This window comes from Podarcis liolepis (genome assembly GCF_965112155.1).
Source record: "Podarcis liolepis genome assembly, chromosome: 7".
NCBI lineage: Eukaryota > Metazoa > Chordata > Lepidosauria > Squamata > Lacertidae > Podarcis > Podarcis liolepis.
In genome coordinates, this window is record NC_139561.1 from 41,687,226 (window position 1) to 41,707,734 (window position 20,509).

General features: G+C 44.2%; 1 long non-coding RNA gene across 1 annotated transcript; it reads right to left on the minus strand.

The window, feature by feature from the left end:
• Positions 1-1,167: 1,167 nt before the first annotated feature.
• Positions 1,168-4,789, minus strand: LOC310711701. The gene is made up of 3 exons (XR_014528602.1): positions 4,703-4,789; positions 2,221-2,297; positions 1,168-1,335 (listed from the first exon to the last, which is right to left on the minus strand). It is a non-coding gene; the product is annotated as an uncharacterized lncRNA (long non-coding RNA).
• Between the last annotated feature and the right edge of the window lie 15,720 nt (positions 4,790-20,509).

A 20,509-nucleotide genomic window follows, 5' to 3' on the forward strand; every position in this document is an offset into this window, starting at 1 on the left:
CAGCTGAACATGGTTCCCCATCTCTGTTCAATGTAGATGCATAGGATCGGACTCTGCACTTGATGGTCTTCCTTTCTTTATATTGGAGATGGAGGACCTCAGACCTGGAGGCCAAATGCAGCCCTTCAGTCCTCCCTGTCTGGCCTCTGGGACTCTTCCAGGCCACATCCCTCACCAGTCCTGCCTTGCACCATCCATGGTTGCATTTGCCTGGCTGGCGTGAGTCCTTGAATACTGATAATGCTTCTTGATTGCCTGGATGGAGGACAGAAGTGGAGGGAGGGGCAAGGGTGGAAAGTAGCCTACTGTACAAAGGTAAAATTCACATTAGTTGCTCCGCCCACTTTTGCCTCTTGCTCCAGCCACCACTGGCATGTAACCATGAGGATACTACAAAAAACCTCACTTGTGTTCATGGGAGTACAATCCCAGAATAAGCTCCTGCCTTGACATACTCTAAGGCAGGCATGGCCAAACTTGGCCCTCTAGCTCTTTTGGGACTACAACTTCCATCATCCCTGACCACTGATCCTGCTAGCTAGGGTTAATGGGAGTTGTAGTCCCAAAACAGCTGGAGGGCCAAGTTTGGCCATGCCTGCAAGGGCTCATCCACACATTTGCTTGTCCCATGCCTAGAAAGCGTGAGTCCCAGTGCTTTTTAGGCATGGGTCTGAGTCGTTTTGTCTTTGTCTTTGCCTTGCCACTTTCCCTTGGAAACCCTGCTCTTTAGCAATAAATCGGGGGGGGGGCTATTCGCTGAAAACCTGATTTCCATTTGCTGCGATTCAGCGCTAAACAATTGGTTTTCGGGGGGGGAGTGGCAGGACAAATGGAAGTGTGGATGAGCCTTAAGATCTGTGCTCTGCATCATCACACATGCATTTGCCAAACTCCTACCCTAATTAAAAGCAATAATTGCTGCATTATATGCAGCTGCTATTTACCTTTCTAGTTTCCATCATTTTAGCCATCTTACTCACAGGTGAAACAAATTTGACTGCATAAAGCAGATGATTGAAACAATTACATGACATTTATAATTCTCAGAGGGATATCAATCTTAGCGTGTTGCAGCAAAAACAACAGAGTCTCATGGCACCCTAAAGACTAACAAATTTATTATAGCATGAGCTTTCATACAGAAGTTATTAACTGTTAAAGTGCACGCAAGGGATGTTGTTGTTTTTTAATAAAAAAGGAAGGTTAAACAGAGATGTCTGTTTTTCATAATTGCACTGTGCTCCCAAGACAGCAGTTCAGCCATCTTGAAAATCAATGTTTTCATGACCTTTGAACTCTCTCTTCCTGTTGAGCGTCTCCGCCACAGGTTGCTCCCTAGGATGAAAACAAAGCAAATATATAACAGTAAAGGGCTGGGGTTAATGTCTTTAACAAGATAATGTTACTTAAGGGAACTGTAAACCAAATCATTCCAAAATTCCAGTTGGTCCTTGAAAATCTAAGGGATATTATGAAACCATATGTGCACTGGCCCAGCCTGAGTTCCTGACAAGCAATTTGATGGGGGTTTTTCCCTAGAAGGCTGCTCTTTTGGAACTGCACAATCAGGTTGACAGCTTCATGGGGAAATTGTTGAAGGTCACCACAGAAATCTGTTTGATGTGACTTCTGTTCTGAGCGAGGGCAGAGGGCACCTCATCATAATTCAGCAAGGTGGCTTTTAAAAGCAATACGGCTTGTCTGAATAGAAAGTTCTAAAGTTTATGCCTCTCAAACAGAAAGTTTCCTGCCCCACAAGCCTGCTGGAGGGTCCCTGCTAAGATAACTCTTCTGAGTAGGTTAAGACGTGGAAAGCAACATAGAACAAGTATGATTGGGAACTTCCCAGAAATGGTGGTGAGGAATATATCTGATCTGTGTGTTTTTTACAGTGGATAGACCTAATTCAACATTTCAGAATTTGCTTGTGGGTCAGAATGCAAGTCTTAGTCAGATTATGCACCAGCACTTCTGCACAATTTTGTGATGAAGCTTTGGTCCCCAAAAGTGCACACAAAAATATGTAGCTGATGTGCAAAAGAAAATGGAAATGAAATGTGTATTTCAGAGGGAAATGCACTGTAAAATATTGAAAATGTGTATTTTATGGGAAGAGTGCAAGCAAAATGAATACAACTTGCATGTGAATTTTTCATGTGGGAAAAGCAACAATGGATTAGAACAGATCTATGTGAGCAAAACTGACACGGAACCACATACCTGAGCAGATTTTGAGATTTAAAAGGAGGATCCTGGGAGATAAGGGTGGTACCCTTTGGAAAATAAAGAGGTGGATCCTGAAAATAGTTAGAAGGAGAAGGGGACCCACTTTAGGAAACATTGTATGCTAGATCAGTGCTTCAATTCAGACAGAGACCTTATATGTGAGTCAGAGACTCCATCCCTTTCTGGTTCTCTGCCAGGTGCTGGTCTGAGCAGGTGCTTACATGAACTTTCTCCTTCTCCTTTCAAGTAAATTTATATGTGGCTAGTCAGACATTTTGCCTGTAGCTTCAGCACATCATTTCCTCTGCTCCTTTGGCTGTGATGATGTCAAGAGAGGTTAGGGGCCGGAGACTGGCTGAGAACCTGAGCAATCATTTTGGAGCACCCCATTCCTGTGGCTGGAATGTCTGGGTCTGCAGCTTTGTTTTCAGTACAGATGTTTGCTGAGCATCCAGATACCCTATTTTTCCTCCAAGGGAACCCCAGGTTCCAGGTCTGGGTAGGGTTGAACCCAGGGCCTGATGGAGGAATATGCTAGCATTTCTTCATCAAAATTCTCATGAAAATTCATCAGTATTTTTGTATGCAATTTTCCCTAATATACACATTTCCCCTCATATAATTTGTTTATCCTCTTTTCACTGATATATGCATGTTTATGCACATTTTACCCTAGTACATGCATTGATGTACACATTGCTTGGCTAGAGAACAATTTTGCAAAATTTGGAGAAGTGCAAATTTCAAAGGAAGGCTGTATTTGGGGGTCACATAAGTTGAGAAAGTTCAGATTTGGTAGGTTCACCTTTAAATGCAATATGAATATAATTTCTCCTCTACCCAAATTCAACACTGCCGTTGTCATTTTGTTGGTCTTCCATTTTCACTGCTGTTTGGTTATTGTTTCTATGGTGATTATTTAATGCATTAAGGTTCCCACTGAAACTGGGTGGGAATATTTATTGGAATAGAAATATTCAGATAAATAAGTGAACAAAAGTTTGGAACGGCAGTTTATCCACTGATTATCATAGTAACACCCCTTAAATTTATTCATTTATTTGTGTACTATTTATTTTTGATCATTTGTTGACCACCCAATCAACAAAGCCCTTCAGATGTTTCGCGCAGAGTTAAAAAACATCAAACTGTTAACTCAGTAAAAAATAAAAAATGAATCCAATTGAACCCAAATTATTCTCTCTTAATTTTTCTAAAATAGCTCATTGTCCATATTATGGTTGTCTAATTTCTATTTTAAAACTGTTTAATTAAATTAAAATTTCATTTTCTCCAGCTAAGATTGCTTTTGCTGTGTTTAAAGTATATGCCTTCAATGTATTAATCGAGTTTTTTTAATGTTGTCAGTCACTTTGAAGGCATGCACCAAATAAAATGAATGTGGCTTCTCTGATCCATTGAAAATCTGTGGTATAAGGAGTAAATCTTGGGAGTTAGCTCCATCTGGGTGTTTTAACTGTGTCCCTGTCATAGTCAATATTGTTTCGCAACATCTCATTCTTTTGAACGTTAGGTAATTGGGGCCAGTTTAAGTTTTCTAGTTAAATAAAATGTCTTTCCTTTTAATTTCTGGGAGGCCGGGGTCTACCTCATGTCCAGGCCAACTCAGAGTCCTGTCACAGTGGTTATAAATATATCTGACATTACAGATGGAATTAATTGTCTCTCTGATACTAACTGTTATAAGCGAGAGCTGGAAAGGGGGAATTTGCCCTTTAACACAAGCAAGTTCAATGTGGGTATTAATTCAAGTGAACAGATAATTGATTTTGAATTTACACCTCTGTCAAAGTTTGTTTGCTTCATCGCCTAATTATTTGGGACAGAGAAAAATGTTGGCACTTGTTTTAGTCCATGGGCATTTTGAAAAGCCTTAGACCATATGAGGTGGGAAATCTTTTTTCCTTGTTGATACCCTTCTGGGGGCTGCATATCAGAGGTGGGTGGGGGAGCTAGAGGAAGAAGTGGGTGTAGCAAGGTGGGTGGGCTTTTTCTGCATACAAACATATACATGTTAGGAGAAATTCACACACAAAAATGCTGATAGGGACTGATAGGGAAATGGTTGTGGAAATGTGGAGAACTGAAGACTCTAAAAATGAGAAACTGAAAGTAACCAAAACTGACAGATTTGCGCATTCCTACAGTGAAGCCAGAAAATCCTGTTTGCACTCATAGCTCAGAGGAAACACTGACTGCAGGAGCCAGAGCATGTTTTTCCCTTTTTGAAAGTCAGGCTAAATTTGCATCTATACATATAAAGTAGCCTTTGGAAATTTATGCTGGGGATCTTTTAGGTACTTAGCAACACCCCTGGCAGGACCCCTTAGGAGATCCAGGCATATGAGGCAGAGTTTCTTTGAGATGAGGTAGCCCTTTACCAATCTACAGTGCTGTCCCAATTCTTTTTGTCACCTGACGGGGAAGGACAAGAAGGCATTTCCATTTCACATACAAAAGCTGAGGAGATTAGCGGTTGAATCGTATTTTGTCACTGGTAGGGTCGCTTGGTCAGCAGCAGATTTCAAGGTCCAGCCCTGAGACCAAGGGGCTGGTCCTGGTGCTGTCACGGGGTCCCCTGATGATGATGCCACAGGGGACGGGCACCAATGATGTCATTAAGCATGAAACATTAAGCATTAACCACAGTCACTGAGAGCTTGTCATTCAAAGAACACAAGGTCTGCCTGGAAATTAAGACAGAAACCTTAGCAAAAGGGGGTGTCCAGCTAAAGTGAGGGGATCATTCCTTCCTACCTGCTTAGGAAGCCTAGGCAGGGAATGCACTTTTGCCCACCTTCAGATTCAAGCCCTCTCCCTGCCACCAACTGGGGTGGGGAGAGGCAGGAAAATCTGGAGACTTCAGGTCAGCCCTGGGATTCTAGCAACCCTAGACACTGAGGATTCGGACACTGTCCTCCTGAGAGTAGCAGGCAAGCTGAGATGGCACAGGGCACACCATTCCTTCCCTCCCACCATCTGCTGCTTGAGGCAGCCACCTCACTCTGGCTAATGATAGGGCTGGCCTTGCCTATCCAGGTCACAAACTATGCCTATTTATTTACAAGCAAGCATTTGTTTCTAATCCGTTGCACACACATAATATCCTCAAGGCCTCCAGGTCTGGCCCAAGACATTTTGGCTCTGATGGAGGAATCTCTCAATAGGACTCTGCTGCTCCCCCCAGTAGCTTTCTGTTTTGGCTCTGCTATTGTGGCCTTGGTTTTGCTTTCGTGGAAAAAAAAGATTTATGATTTGGTTGAACTAGTGGATTTGTTTTAGATTTCATTTCTGTTGTTTTTGGTCATCAGCCACCTTGAATTTCTTCTGGGGGAGGGATGGAATGGGAAGGGTGTGATGCTTGGATTTAAAAAATCAATAAAATAAATAGGGTGGTATCCAACATTAGTCATTGAATCCACTGAAATTAATGGGCACGACTAATTTAGGTTCATTAATTTCAGTAGGTCTATTATGAGTGGAACTTAGTTGGATATAGTCCAAGTTAACATAGTGCACAACCCAGTTCTCAGACGTGCAATTTAAGATGAGAGATTTGATAAGAAAATAATAGCATAATAAGAGCCTGCTGGTTGAGGCCAATAGCCCAATAGCCCAGCAGTCTGTTCTCACAGTGACCAACCAAATGCCTATAAGAAGCACACAGTTTACCCATGGATGTTCTTTTTATACACATTATTTGTTGGAGAACTACTCTGAAAAATTGGGAGAGTTGCAAATTTTCAAGGGTGGCTCTGTTTCAGTTCACACATTGTTTTGGAAAGTGTGGATTGGGTAAGTTTGCCTTTAAACGCAAAATGAATTAAAGGGGAGGACACACCATCCTAAGATCATTGAACCATAGTTAGTTCCTAATTTGACTGGGGCTATTTGGCATAAAAAGCAGAGACATCACCTTGCCAACAAAGGCCCATATAGTTAAAGCCATGGCTTTCCCAGTAGTGATGTATGGAAGTGAGAGCTGGACCATCAAGAAGGCTGATTGCCGAAGAATTGATGCTTTTGAATTATGGTGCTGGAGGAGACTCTTGAGAGTCCCATGGACTGCAAGAAGATCAAACCTATCCTTTCTTAAGGAAATCAGCCCTGAGTGCTCACTGGAAGGACAGATCATGAAGCTGAGGCTCCAATACTTTGGCCACCTCATGAGAAGAGAAGACTCCCTGGAAAAGACCCTGATGTTGGGAAAAATGGAGGGCACAAGGAGAAGGGGACGACAGAGGACGAGATGGTTGGATAGTGTTCTTGAAGCTACCAACATGAGTTTGACCAAACTGCAGGAGGCAGTGGAAGACAGAAGTGCCTGGCGTGCTCTGGTCCAGGGGATCACGAAGAGTCAGACATGACTAAATGACTAAACAACAACAACAACATTTGGCACACTGGTTTATCCAGGCCATGCAAATCAGGCAGCTAACTGCCCACAGTGGTATACTCCCCCCCCCCCACACACACATATTCACACAGACAGGAAGTTGCAAGCCACTTTCCTCACTTCTATCTATCCCCTCTCAACCAGTTGCACAATGGACCTCTTCTCCCACCCCCAATGCAATCTCTCTTTCTCCATTCCATGCCTTATAAGGTATGCCAAGATGGGTCGGTCGTAACTTGCTGGGAAGAGGCTTCCTGCTGAAATGGCAGGAAATTGCTAACCCCACCAATTTCAAGAAGACTTGTGACATGAGCCACCTGTGGAATGCCACCACATTCCATGCTGCCCCCCCCACACACTGCCATGAAATTTTACATCCCCTTTAAGTGAGCCATAAAAATGCTCCAGCGCTGATAAACTCAGATTTATCTGTCGTTGGGTAGTAGATGTTTGAGTAGGTTGCAGCACAGAACGACTTCAATAAAAGAATCCTCGGTGCATGCTTGAGACACAGGCCATACCTTGAATCTCAAAGACTGGCAGCAAACCAGCAAACCAAAGTTTTTCTCTCTCATAACACTAGAACTCGTGGACATTCAATGAAGCTGAATGTTGGAAGAGTCAGGATAAAATAAAGTATTTCTTTACACAGTGCATAGTTAAACAATGGAACTGACTCTCACAGGAGGCAGCGATGGCCACCAACTTGGATGGCTTTAAAAGAGAACTGGAGGGTAAGGCTATCAATTACTATTAGCCATGATGGCTCGGCTCGGCTTCCATGCTTAGAGACAGTACTGCTTCTGAATACTAATTGCTGGACACTCCAGGATGGGAGAGCACTCCTGTGTTTGGGTCCTGCATACAGATTTCCCACAGGCACCTGACTGGCCACTGTGAAAGTAGGATACTGCACTAGTTGGGCCATGGACCTGATCCAGCAGGCTCTTCTTAACCAAGACAAAACAAAAAGTGGACAGTTATCCATGGCCGTGGGTTTCAGTGCAAGCTGCAGCTAGGTTTAAGTGAAGGTCACTTTCCCATTGAAAGTGACTTAGGGTCAATTAACTCTGACAACTTTTCAGCTGGCTGGAGGCCAATGACAAAGGAGGAAGGAGGCCAGGTAGGGGTGTTCCACCATCCCAGAAGGCTACCATCCTAATCTACCCACGTATAGTTATGTCAGCAGTTACTGGCTACAATGGGTATGTCCTACCTCCATTATTGGAGACAGTACACCTCTAAATACCAGTTGCTAGAAATTTTACCCAAATTGGTAGCAGAGAGAGAGGGAGGCTGATCTGTCTCTGGACCCAAGCATAGTTGGTGCTTGGGCTTTAAGCCTTTGACCCCTGCTAAGTTCTCTATTGGCCTCTTTCATACTCGCAGTTTTCAGGAAGGAGGCAAACTAAATGAATGGGAGGGTTTTTTTCAGTGCAAATTGCAGCTCAGGAGGTGCAATCCAAACTGGGACCATAGCAAGGGGTTAAAGTCGCCATACTCCCCTCACTATGTCCCCAATGTGGGTCACTGACAATTTGTATTTTTATAAAAATGAAACCCAACACTTAAAGGCACAGATCCATAGCTAATGTCATGTCTAGTTTGGTGGTTACTAAGAAAGGGCATGTTGTTCGTACATTCTCAAATAAGGGATGAGCACCCATGCTGTGGATTGTTCTGTAGGTGGGCTCTGCTACAGGTCTTGCATTCTGATATAACAGTGAATTTCAAGAACCAACAGTGGTAACTGGCTAGTGACAGCTGGTGCCCATTGGGACTGATAGAGCCAATGAGAGGCAGAGCTAACTAATTCTGGTATTCTTCCCACCCACCCCCTTCCTGCTGAGTTCTACAAGGGCAACGCTGAGACCAAATTCACAACATATATTTAAAACACTATGATAGCCATGGCTTCCCCCAAAGAATTCTGGGAGTTGTCATTTGTTAAGAGTGCTGAGAGTTGATAAGAAATCCCTATTATTCACACAGAGCTACAATTTTCAGAGAGGTTTACTAATCAATCCCTCTTCCCAGGGAACTCTGTGAACCAGCAGCGGAGGAAGCTGCTTGGGCGCCTGGGGCAGCACGGCAAGAGACAGGGCGAGCCATCCATAGGGGCATGGCAAGGGCATGGTGAACCGCCCATAGGGCCGGGGTGCATCACAGGGCCTCCAGAGTCTGTCTGCTCCCACTCAGCCACCCTACAGCTTGGGGGGGGGGGGAAGGCAGCAGGAGGACCGTTTGGGCAGAGTGGAGCCTGCGCGCACCCAAGCTACTGCGTCTCTCCCAGAAGAGACATGTGGCCCGGCACATTGCAGGCCCCATGGTGAGTGCCGCTCGGCATTTTGCCACCCCCCCCCAGTGGTGACACCTGGGGCGGATCGCCCCCACAGCACCCTCTTCCTCCACCACTGCTGTGAACTGTAGCTCTGTGAGAGAAACGGAGGCCTCCTAACCACTCTCAGTGCCCTGAATAAACCACAGCTCCCAGAATTCTTTGGGGAAAGCTATAACTGTTTGAAGTTGTATCATGGTACTTTAAACATCTTATGTGAATGTGGGTTGAGACTAAGGAGGAGGAAGCTGGAAGGTTCCTTGTCCCCAGAAATGGTTGTAAGTAAGAGAAGCCAGGCAGGCAAAGGGCAGAATGAGGTTGATTGGCTGAATGGTTTCCCATCAGTTTGCAGCTTGAATTTCTCCCCCCCTCTCTCTCCCCTCCCTCCCTCCCTCCTTCCCTTCCCTTCCAGGTTCAATTTATGACAGAGGGAAAACTTTACATTAGGTTCTTTTAAGCAACACAGATTTCACCACCACGGCAAAGTCCATATTCAGTTTGGCATTCTGGAGGAGGCGGGGGATGATCTAAGTGCCTATTTCCATATTGGGGTGGAGGTTGTCATGAATACATTTTAAAATGCCTTTCTTTATGAAGGGTGCCTTCTAGCACTATGCCCAAGACATTTAGATACTGTTTTTAGAGTACTCCATGTTTCAAACATAAAAAAGGAAGAAGAAAGAAATAGAAGCTAATCTTAGGTATTTGGTTCCCTTCAGTGCCTCAGGGACAGAAAATAATTCCCAACAGGAAGCCTTTGATTTTGAAGTTCCTATGTTTCTAAAATGTCTCTGTCAGTGTTAACACAATGAGAGCGTGCCAGACAGTTCCCACAGCCAATGTGAATAAGGGGTTGGTCCTCAGAAACACTGCTGGTTGGAGAACTCCTCAGTTCCCACAGAGAACTCTTTTGAGACCCCTCACACACATTACCCAATGAACCCTCTTTCCCCCATTGAACTTAATAGTGTTGCACATTTTTTATGAAAAGATCAGGATGGCTGCTTTACATATGTGAGAAATGGTAAGGAAGTTTTTTCTATTTTTAAAAAATGACAAATCTGTCCAGATGGAAACTGAACGTAACGCTTTTGAAAAAGGTGGGAAGATTCCCTTTTGCCAAAAAAAAAGTGTTTCTGCAGGGGAGGACAGAGGAAATCTCTTGAAGTCAACTGCCATTTGAAAAACTCTGCAAGCCAGTTAACTTGCAAAGGAGCTGAGCTCTGTGGCAAAGTGTTGATTGGATGTCAAAGGAGCTGGGCCGAATGACAAAGTAGTTTGCTTTGATCTAGCAAGCTCAGCTCTCTCAGACAGCCTTATTGATTCACAGGCGCTGTAGGAAAATAATGCCAAAGTGGAAACTTGCCGAAAGAAACTATTACTTTATGCAGCACATAGCGTAACTATGGAACTCACTCCCACAGGAGGCAGTGAGGGACATCAACTAGAACAGCTTTCAAAGAGGAGCAGACATTCATGGAGGCTATCATCAGGTACCAGTCACAATGGCTATGTTCTACTTCCACGGTCAGAGGCAGGATGTCACTGAACACCAGTTGCTGGGAATCACATTCGGGTAGTGCCCTGTCATGCACATGTCCTGCTTGCAGGCTTCTCACAGGCATCTGCTTGGCCATTGTGAGAACAACATGCTGAACTAGATGGGCCACTGGTCTCAGTGGTGTAGACTGGGTTGGCAGCGCCCAGAACCACAGGGAGGGGTGGAGTGGAAAAGAGGGAAACAGACAGACCATTCTTGCATTCAACTGCCTAACGGTGTACATGTCACCCAGGAGATTGCAGCCACATAAATAAGAAGAGTCATTCCGTTGTCTGGAGAGGTCACTTCCTGGTTTGCATGGAGATGCCGTTTTCAACAGAGCCCAGTGAGGGAAGCACACAGCTGTACTGAGGCAGAAATTTTGCGTCCCTAATGATTTGCACCTGTGCCCCCTCCCCCAATGCTATGCCACTGACTGGCCTGATCCAGCAGGGCTCTGACATTCTTATATTAAAGCAAAATGAAGAATCAGGAGGGCATAAATTCGGAATTTACCACTGCGCCATTGGCAGGTCTAGAAGGCAACTTCTCTCTTGTCCTGGGGACAGAACATGCCTCCTGATTCAAAGACAGTGTTTTGTGTGGTACATGAAGCATTAGCTTTGAACATGAAGGAGTAGCTTTAAATTCCTGCTTGCTCTCAGCCATGAAACTTACTGGGTGGCCCTGGGCAAACCCCTGTCTCTCAGCCCTGACATGGGAGGCTTCGGAGGTAAAAGACAGGCTATTGACTATATGTGCTAAGCTAATGATAAATAATAATACCTGTAAAAGAAGCCAGCCACTGGTCGTATTCCGGAGGGAGAGTGAATCAAGCGTGCTCTTTATCGCAACTTGCATTTGTTTTTCACTTGCTCTCAAGCAGGACTGCGTTTATTTCTAGCTGACCATGTGCTTTTCCCTGCCGCCACCCCCTCCTCCCACATCCATGAATGGGAACATTTTTCTTTCTTCGCAAGCATCGCAAATGGCTCTGGGCGCAAATTCCCTTGGAAAACTAGCGTGACTTTCTCTCTGCTGCTGCACATTCCCTGCAAAGAACCCAGCAGGGAGGAATCACCATGACCCCATCAAGCCTTGGAAAAATAAATCTTGCTGGGCGCTAATCTTTCCGTACACATTTCCCCACCACTGCCACCGCCGCCATGCTGCCTACAGCCCACATAATAGAAATCTGCCCAAAAAAGTATTCTTAAGGGGGGTGGCTATCCTTTTGGTGTTAATTTGTTTGAAATGGCATTTACATTTAACTCACAAACTGAAATCCCACTGCAGCTGCTGCTAAATAAATTGGCTAGCACCAAGAAGGCCCTAGGTGCTATAAGGAGGAAGATTCATCCTGTCTGGGATGCAGGGGATTGTCAATTTTGGTTTCCATCCGTTTCTCATTTTTCCAAACTTAAATTCAATTTTCGGTGTTTCCATATCAGTTTGAGATTTGTTTTTTCAAAAACTCCTCATGAAAACTCGCCAGCATTTTAGTGAGAATTTCTCCTAATATGCACATTTCTTTACAAAGCAATTTCCCCGTATGTAATGCATTCTTGTGTGTTATTTTTTGTCAATATACACACTTTTATGCACACTTTACTCCAGTATATGAATTTCTGTGCACATTACATAGCTGGGGAACTGCACTGAAAAATTCAGAGAAGTTTGAATTTCAGGTGGCTGTGTTTTGGCTTGTATATTGTTTCAGAAAGAGTGAATTAGGTAGTTTCACCTTTAAAACATGAACTGAATTATATTTCTCTTCCACCTCTACATGCTGTATTATCTAGAAACTGTAAGAGTTCACTTTTTTAAAAAAAGAACCCACAAAAGATAGCGAGAATTGTCAGGGTTGATTATCTAGCCGTCTTTTGAGGGTTAAGCAACTTTTGCTTTGTTTTGATGGAAGGGGTCCCCTCTGAAATAAATGGGGAATGCCACACATACATATATGAGTCACAACAAACAATGTATACAACCATTAATAATAGGAGGCTTATTCACATGTGACACTGAACACTGGTACAAATTATCTCTACATGTGTAAAAGTGTTGGTGTAGGAAAGTGATTTGCGCCACTCAACTATTTTGTACACAGGGGCGCATATTGTACCCTTGTTGAATGTTACATAAGAGCACAAGATCAAAGGTGAATAATACAGTTACGTACGAATAACTGCATGAGTGTACAGCTCAACCATTTGTGAGCACAGATTGTACACTCACTGAATGTAACATATGAATGTAACCCCTATGGAAGCACACATAGGGTGAGTTTTCACCTCCAAGTCAGCCATGATCCTTTTTTATTTTTTTATTGAATTTATATACCGCCCTATACCTGGAGGTCTCAGGGTGGTCACAATATATAAAATAAAAATAAAAACAATAACCCAATAACACTCCCCTTCCTTGCAAATGTGTCCCCATGTCCTGAGGAATGATTTTAAAAAGCAATAAAAATGGGTATGTACTAACATGACGATAACATATGGATTAAGATGACTAACTCCTATCTACTTTTATTTGTTTATTTATTTATTTTCAGGTGTTGGCAGTCGACATATATATATACACACACACATACAGTATATATATTTATATAAGTTCCCATAGCAAAACCTGTCCATATATGAAATCTTCAGTCACGAAGAACAACCTGCTGCGTAACCATTTAAATCATTGCACCTTCTAATAGCAAACTCAGGTGGCGACACCTGCCAATAGGATAGTAGGCTAAAAGGGAGTCCTGAGAAGCAAAAAGGATGTATCATCAACATACTCAGGGGAGAGGGCTATCGAGAGCTACTAGCCATGATGGTTATGTTCTACCTCCACAGTTGGAGGCAGCAGTGCTTCTGAATATCAGTTGCTGGAAACCACAGGAGGGGAGAGGGCTCTTGTGCTCAGGTTCTGCTCCCTGGTTTCCCACAAAAAAAGGGAAGGTTGACAGCTATGGGCTCACCAACCTGGAAATGTAGCCCATCTGGGATTTTTGTGTGTTTATTTTGAAAGAGGGTTAGACAATTTCATGGAGGAGAGTGTCGTTGATAACTACTAGCCTTGATGGATATGCTCTACCTCCACAGTTGGAGACACTGATGCTTCTTCATACCAGTTGCTGGAAACCTCAGGAGGGGAGAATGCTCTTGGGCTCAAATCCTGCTTGTGAGTTTCCCACAAGCTTCTGGCTGGCCACTGTGAGAACAGGATGCTGGACTAGATGGGCCTGATCCAGTAGGCTATTCTTACGTTCTTATGATCCTGTAGAAGTACTAAAAAAAGGAAAGGGAAATCTTTGGGGAGGGGGACTAAGGGGACAAGTCCCAAACTGAACATATCCATAATGAAAAGTAGGCATGTTCAGCAGCCACAAAATGTTGATTGTCAGTTGGAAAAGAAAACAAGAAAATGGGGAAGGCCTGTCTGTGGTAGTGGACAGCATGGTGGGACTGTACCACTTTCCTGGCCTCCCTCTGCCTGAGTCACAGCTGCATGTGGTGGTGGAGAGGGGGAGGAACCAATGAGGTTGGTGCAGTGCAAATGCACTGGTGCAGCCAATTCAGTGCTGCCACCCATGTTTGCACCATGTCAACCTTGCCACCATCTCACCCCTCCTCCTTTCTCAAAATAAAAAAAATCCTTCCAGTAGCACCTTAAAGACCAACTAAGTTAGTTCTTGGTATGAGCTTTCGTGTGCATGCACACTTCTTCAGATACACACGAAAGCTCATACCAAGAACTAACTTAGTTGGTCTTTAAGGTGCTACTGGAAGGAATTTTTTTATTTTGACTATGGCAGACCAACACGGCTACCTATCTGTAACTCCTCCTTTCTGTCATGGTATACAGCTATGACCCAGGCAAGTAGTGCAGCCCCATCACACCTTTCATTGCTGCTTGGTTGGCTGGCTGGGAGCACCCTTGCAAGGAGGTAAAATGCACTGCAACACTTTGTTGCAGGTCCGACTTGCATTGTATCAAATCTGAATGCTGAAATCACATTCCTTTTCAGAACTTTTATTACATACAGTCATACCTCAGGTTACAGCCACTTCAGGTTGTGTTTTTTTGGGTTGCGGACTGCCGAAACCCGGAAGTACCAGAATGGGTTACTTCTGGGTTTTGGCAGTTGTGCATGTGCAGAAGCACTAAATCGCACTTTGCACATGAGCAGAAGCCCCGAATTACAACCCGCTTGTGCACAGACGCGCAGATGCAGGTTGAGAACACTGCGGATTGCAAATGTGCATCTCGCACGGATCACGTTCACAACTTGAGCGTCCACTGTACTTTAAGTGGTGATATTATGCATTGTTCGTAGAAAGGCAATCGTTTTAAGAGGGCAAGCCCTCTCATGGAAAAAAGGATAGGAATGAATTCAACCAACAGCACCGGGTTATTTTTGCTCTGCTCTGAAGAATGATCCCGAGATGAAGATGCTTTTTTTTGCCTTGCACTGTAGTTGACCTTGAAAGTACTCCATGCTGTCTTGCGGGGTGAACAGCAAAGGACGATGCAATCCCCAAGCACTGTCATACTTAACTCTGACGAGCACTTAAACATAAATAAAAACAGCTTTCCTCTCCCAACTCGTCCTAACAAGGCCTAGCAGGGCCTCCTCCTAATCCAAGGGATTTCTGAAGCTTTTAGTTCTAACTAAGTAATTTGTAAGACTGTCTGTGATGCTGCCAACTCCGTGGTGACTGGATTTTTTGGTAGATTCCCAGCCATCTAATTAAAACCACGGGTTGGAAGGGATCATTCAAATTGAGGTGTGTGTGTGCATTCATGCACGTGCATGCATGCACGATGAAAAGAAATCTTCCAGAATCACACATTGAAAAAAACCGCTTCCAAAATTGCTCTTTGGAGGGACTTGAATTCAAAGCTGGAGAACTGATTTTGCAATCACATCTCAAAGCAACACGGACCCCACATGCACCCAAGAGAGGTTGGGTAGCCTGCCGTGCTTTAGCTGAAATCTCCACATTTTAAAAAAAACTCCTTTTGCTTTGTTAAGATTAGCAAAGCTGTGAATCGAGGGAATTCAGTTTGTCTGGAAGGCCTGGGTTTTTCCATGGTTCATCAAGAAAAACAGGAGATTAGGAACCAGAAAAAGAAAGGGGGATGGGGACCAGTCAAGCAATTGTAATCCATGCCTGGATTTGGTATGCATGATGAATTTAATCCACAGAATGAAGTAACAGTACTGCAGTGGTTTGCAGCATATCTGGTGAACTACACTAGAGGGGTGCTGGGTCTTCTCCCACAAAGGAAATGTTATGTTCCTGTGAACAACTTTGCATGGCTGGTCAGCTGCTGCATCAGCAAAGGGGCTTCTCTCAAAGATTTCCCACTACCCCTTTTGTCTCCCAGCTTTCAGTCGCAATCAGTTAAAGAGCCATACACCTCTCTGTTGTCTTCTTTTCTGGGACATCATGTGGGGGGTGGGGCGGGGGCAAGGACTGCACCCACATGACAGGGGTGGATAGATGGTGGAAGGACCCTGAGTGGGAGGAAGGGAAGTGAAGATCTCCCAGGGTGAAAGAAGCTCCCAGGTGAGGGAGGGTCATTTTCTGTGAGGGCTGGAATTGAAGGCTACCTTTTGGCTAGAGAGAAGATTCTGTATAGGAATATAAGAAGAACCTGCTGGATCAGACCCATCTAGTCCAGCATCATATTCTCTCAGTGGCCAACAAGATACCTCTGGGAAACTCACAAGCAGGATTTGAGCCCAAGTGCATTCTCCCCTCCTGAGGTTTCCAGTAACTGGTATGAAGAAGCATTAGTGTCTCCAACTGTGGAGGTAGAGCATATCCATTGAAATATACTCAGAGTCGCAAAGTGATTTCATGCTCTTTATTCAGCTCATAGTGGTGAGGAGGAATGAATGAATGTCCCCTCAAAGTATCTGCTTTATATACATTATTTACACAATGGGCTGCACATGATTGGCTAATTCCGGAATTCTACTGTAAGCCAACCAGGTTGTGGATTCACTTCTATCTGGAGCATGATTGGGTGGTTCCTGCCAACCAATCATAGTCTGCATTGTTCTAGGACCAATCAGACTGCTGCATTCTGAATCCTATTGTTCTAGGACCAATCAGACTGCTGCCTTTTGGATCCTATTGTTCTAGGACCAATCAGACTGCTGCAGTTTGGATCCTATTCAACTCAGTACATAACATCCATCAAGGCTAGTAGTTATCAACGACACTCTCCTCCATGAAATTGTCTAACCCTCTTTCAAAATAAACACACAAAAATCCCAGATGGGCTACATTTCCAGGTTGGTGAGCCCATAGCTGTCAACTTTCCCCTTTTTTGTGGGAAATTCCCTTATTCCAGCACCGTTTCCCGCTGCTTCCCGCTGCTATCCCAGATTGTTAGATATCCCGTAGTCTGTCCCCGGGACAGGTGAGACTGCTGATCCCTTATTTTTGATGCTGCTGATCCCTTATTTTCAAATCTGAAAGTTGACAGCTATGGGCAAGCCCCATCTGCTCCTCGCTTCTCTCTCCAGCAAGTGCAGAAATTGCCTTCTTTACTGTTGGACACAGTATTGGTCTCCTCTGCTTAATCCACCGGAGCCTGTCTTCACATGCAGGGGAAGTCCCAAACTCATGAAGGGGTTGCGACCCACCAGCTACCCTTGCGTGGTTTAGCCATTCATCAAAGCTGTTGCTGGGGTGTGACCACTTTTGTATGCTGACAGCTTCTAGGAGCCACAGGGGAGAGCTAAGTGCAGGGTGGGAACCAAAGGTGGACAAACTTCTCCAGAAGGAGCATGATGTGTCCTCCACCAAAGGTACTGCCCCATCTCTAGCACCCCATACACCGCAAAAATGACAATACAAAATGCATTATAGAATCAAAATTCATTAAAACAATACCATGTGATTATCACACTATGCTCATTCAGCAACAATCTAAAAATATAAAATATCCATTCCCTGTGCAGACAAATGCCTGGGGAAATAAAGAGATCTTTGCCTGGACCCAGAATGATGGCAAAGTGTGCTTCTTGGGGGAGAACATAGTTGGAATGGGAGCTAACACAGAAAATGCTGGTTCTCTCCAAGTCACCCATTTTGGAGGGACAAACAGAGAAATGTCTTGGATGACAACCTCAATATCCAATTGTATTGATATGGGGATAGATGGTCCCTGAGGCATTGGAGACCTGAGCTGTGCAAGGCTGTATCAGTCAAAATCAGCACTTTGAACTAGGAAGGTCCAGTAATCGCATAAGATGATGATGATGATTAAAGTTTTTCCTAATTTACAAAAGCACATGCATTGTCTCTTTCTTCAGGTATTGAAGGCAAAAAGAATCAGTGTGGTATAGTGCTTAAAATGTTCAAATCTTTCCCAGCCACAAAGGTCAATGACCTTGGGTTAATCATTGCCTCTCAGCATGGTGAATGGTCAGGGATTATGGGAGGTATACTTCACAAACATCTGGGGGGCACCAAGTGGGGGGAGACTGCAGCAAAAATTCTGTGGACTAGTCCCCAACAAGCACCACTCTCTCCATCTTCTTCCATATTGCAGACTCAGGATCTGTACTGATAGATCGCAACAGACATGCGGGAAGGCAGATGTAATGCTTTTGAAAGTCTGAGTTAACTTGCTATGCATAGGAAATTGATGTGAATCAATGCTGAAATAAACAAAAATATAATCTGCGCAACATGATTAATTCTTGTCCCACTGAACATGTGTTTAAACAGATGTCTGATAAATGGAAAATGCACTGTGGGTTAACAAGATTCTTTGAAATGACAGCATATAAAAGGCAGGGAATATCTCCATGGATACTTTAAATGGTAAAAGTAAGGATTTATTGAACCTTTTTGCTGGGATCCATATCTCCCATTTTTATCTTTTAGTGGCTTGCATAACTGCTAACTCATTATCAAGTATGCTTAAAGGTACCCCTGCCCATATGGGCCAGTCGTGTCCGACTCTAGGGTTGTGCGCCCATCTCACTTAAGAGGCCGGGGGCCAGCGCTGTCCGGAGATACTTCCGGGTCACGTGGCCAGCGTGACAAAGCTGCATCTGGCGAGCCAGCGCAGCACATGGAACGCCATTTACCTTCCTGCCAGTAAGCGGTCCCTATTTATCTACTTGCACCCGAGGGTGCTTTCGAACTGCTAGGTTGGCAGGTGCTGGGACCGAGCAACGGGAGCACACCCCGCTGCGGGGATTCAAACCGCCGACCTTTCAATCGGCAAGTCCTAGGCACTGAGGCTTTAACCCACAGCACCACCCGCGTCCCAAGTATGCTTAACCCTAACCCTAAATCTCCAAAGCAGCTATTCATACAACACTGATTATTGCAATCCCAAAGCAGTCTCAGAAGAGGTTTAAATAGCTCCTCCCTCCTAGTGCAAAGAATCCTGGGAACTGTAGTTTGTAAAGGATGCTGAGAGTTGTTAGGAAACCCCTTTCGCCTCACCAAGCTACAATTTCCAGAACTGTTTAACAGCCAATCCTTCTTTCCAGGGAATTCTGGGATTTGCAGTTCTGTGAGGGGAATAGGTGACCTCGAGGCAGATTTAGGGCAATGCTACTGGTTTCGCCGCACTGGGCACTGAGCATAGGGGGTGCCAGAGGGCCTTGCAACTATGGCATAGTGAATTGAGCAGAACAGAAGGAGAGAGGCAAGGGGAGCTGAATCTTGGCCTTGCACAGGGTGCCGCTGAAATTTGAAAGACCAAAGTCCACTCCAAGGGGGACTCCTAGCAACTCTTAACACCCTCAACAAATTATAGCACTGATAGCCTCTACACGTACCAATTTTTTTACCTTTGTTCTTCCTCCAAAGTTGGAGGCAGCAATGCTTCTGAATGCTTTTGAATACTAGTTGCTGCAGCCCACAGGAGAAAAGGGTGCTCTTGTGCATAGTTTCTGCTTGCAGGTTTCCTAGAAGAGGCATCTGTTCGGCTGCTGTGAGAGCAGGATGCTGAACTAGGTGAGCCATTGGTCTGATCCAGCAGCGCTCATTCAGTCTTCTTATATTATTCTAAAGACCTTGGGGAGGAACTTGAATCCTTAAGAATGAAAGCACAAGCCAATCATACATGAAGATTTTTAACACGGCATCCTCTTAAAAGGGCAAAAAAAGGGGGGGGTGATTTCCCCAGAACCAGAAAATAAGAAATGTCCCTTGTTAATAGGAGTATATAGAAACTATTGAACATGCAGATTTGGTTTTTAAAAAAAAATGCAAGCCATTCTGAGCAAAAAACAAAGAAAGAAACAAAATCATTGGGCACTGCTTTGTCAAATCCATTTCAGCTGTAAAGAAACCAGTGTTAATTGTTATGAACTTTATTCATTTCAGAAAGGGTGCATGTGTGCTAAGCTTCATTTGTGGAACCAACTGCTGAGTAACAATCAACTTCTGTTTAATGTGTGGCGGGGGGGGGGATCCAAAAATTACACCTCAGCTTTAACAAGCATGTGTGTTTTTCCAAAATTACACCTCAGCTTTTCAGATGGACGTTATCGATTATTCAACGTTTTGACTATGCTGGAGACCAAATCCTTGCAGTCAAAATGTCCTATCCTCAAAGGTGTGATGAAACCAAAGCATATTCTTGTCCATAACCCCCCCTCCCTTTAGGTCTACTGCCTAAAATAATATTTCAGGATGCTGCCAGGGGAATCGAGCACTTCCTGCGAGTGTTTCAACTCACGGTCTCCCAAAAATAACACAGAGACTGTTAACACCTGCACTTCTCCATGTTTCCTTGCTAACAACAAGGAGATTAATGGGTTCCATTCAGAGCAGACCTTTTATGACCTCATTTATGATGTTGGGGATCCTCCGGAAATAGTTTTGCTAATCCAGATCTTGATAATCCCTGCTTCTTTGCAATATATTGAAAACACAGATCAAAACAAAGAGGAAGGGCTTCTTATTTTTCCAAAACGGTACAATCAGACGGCTCAAGTGCACGT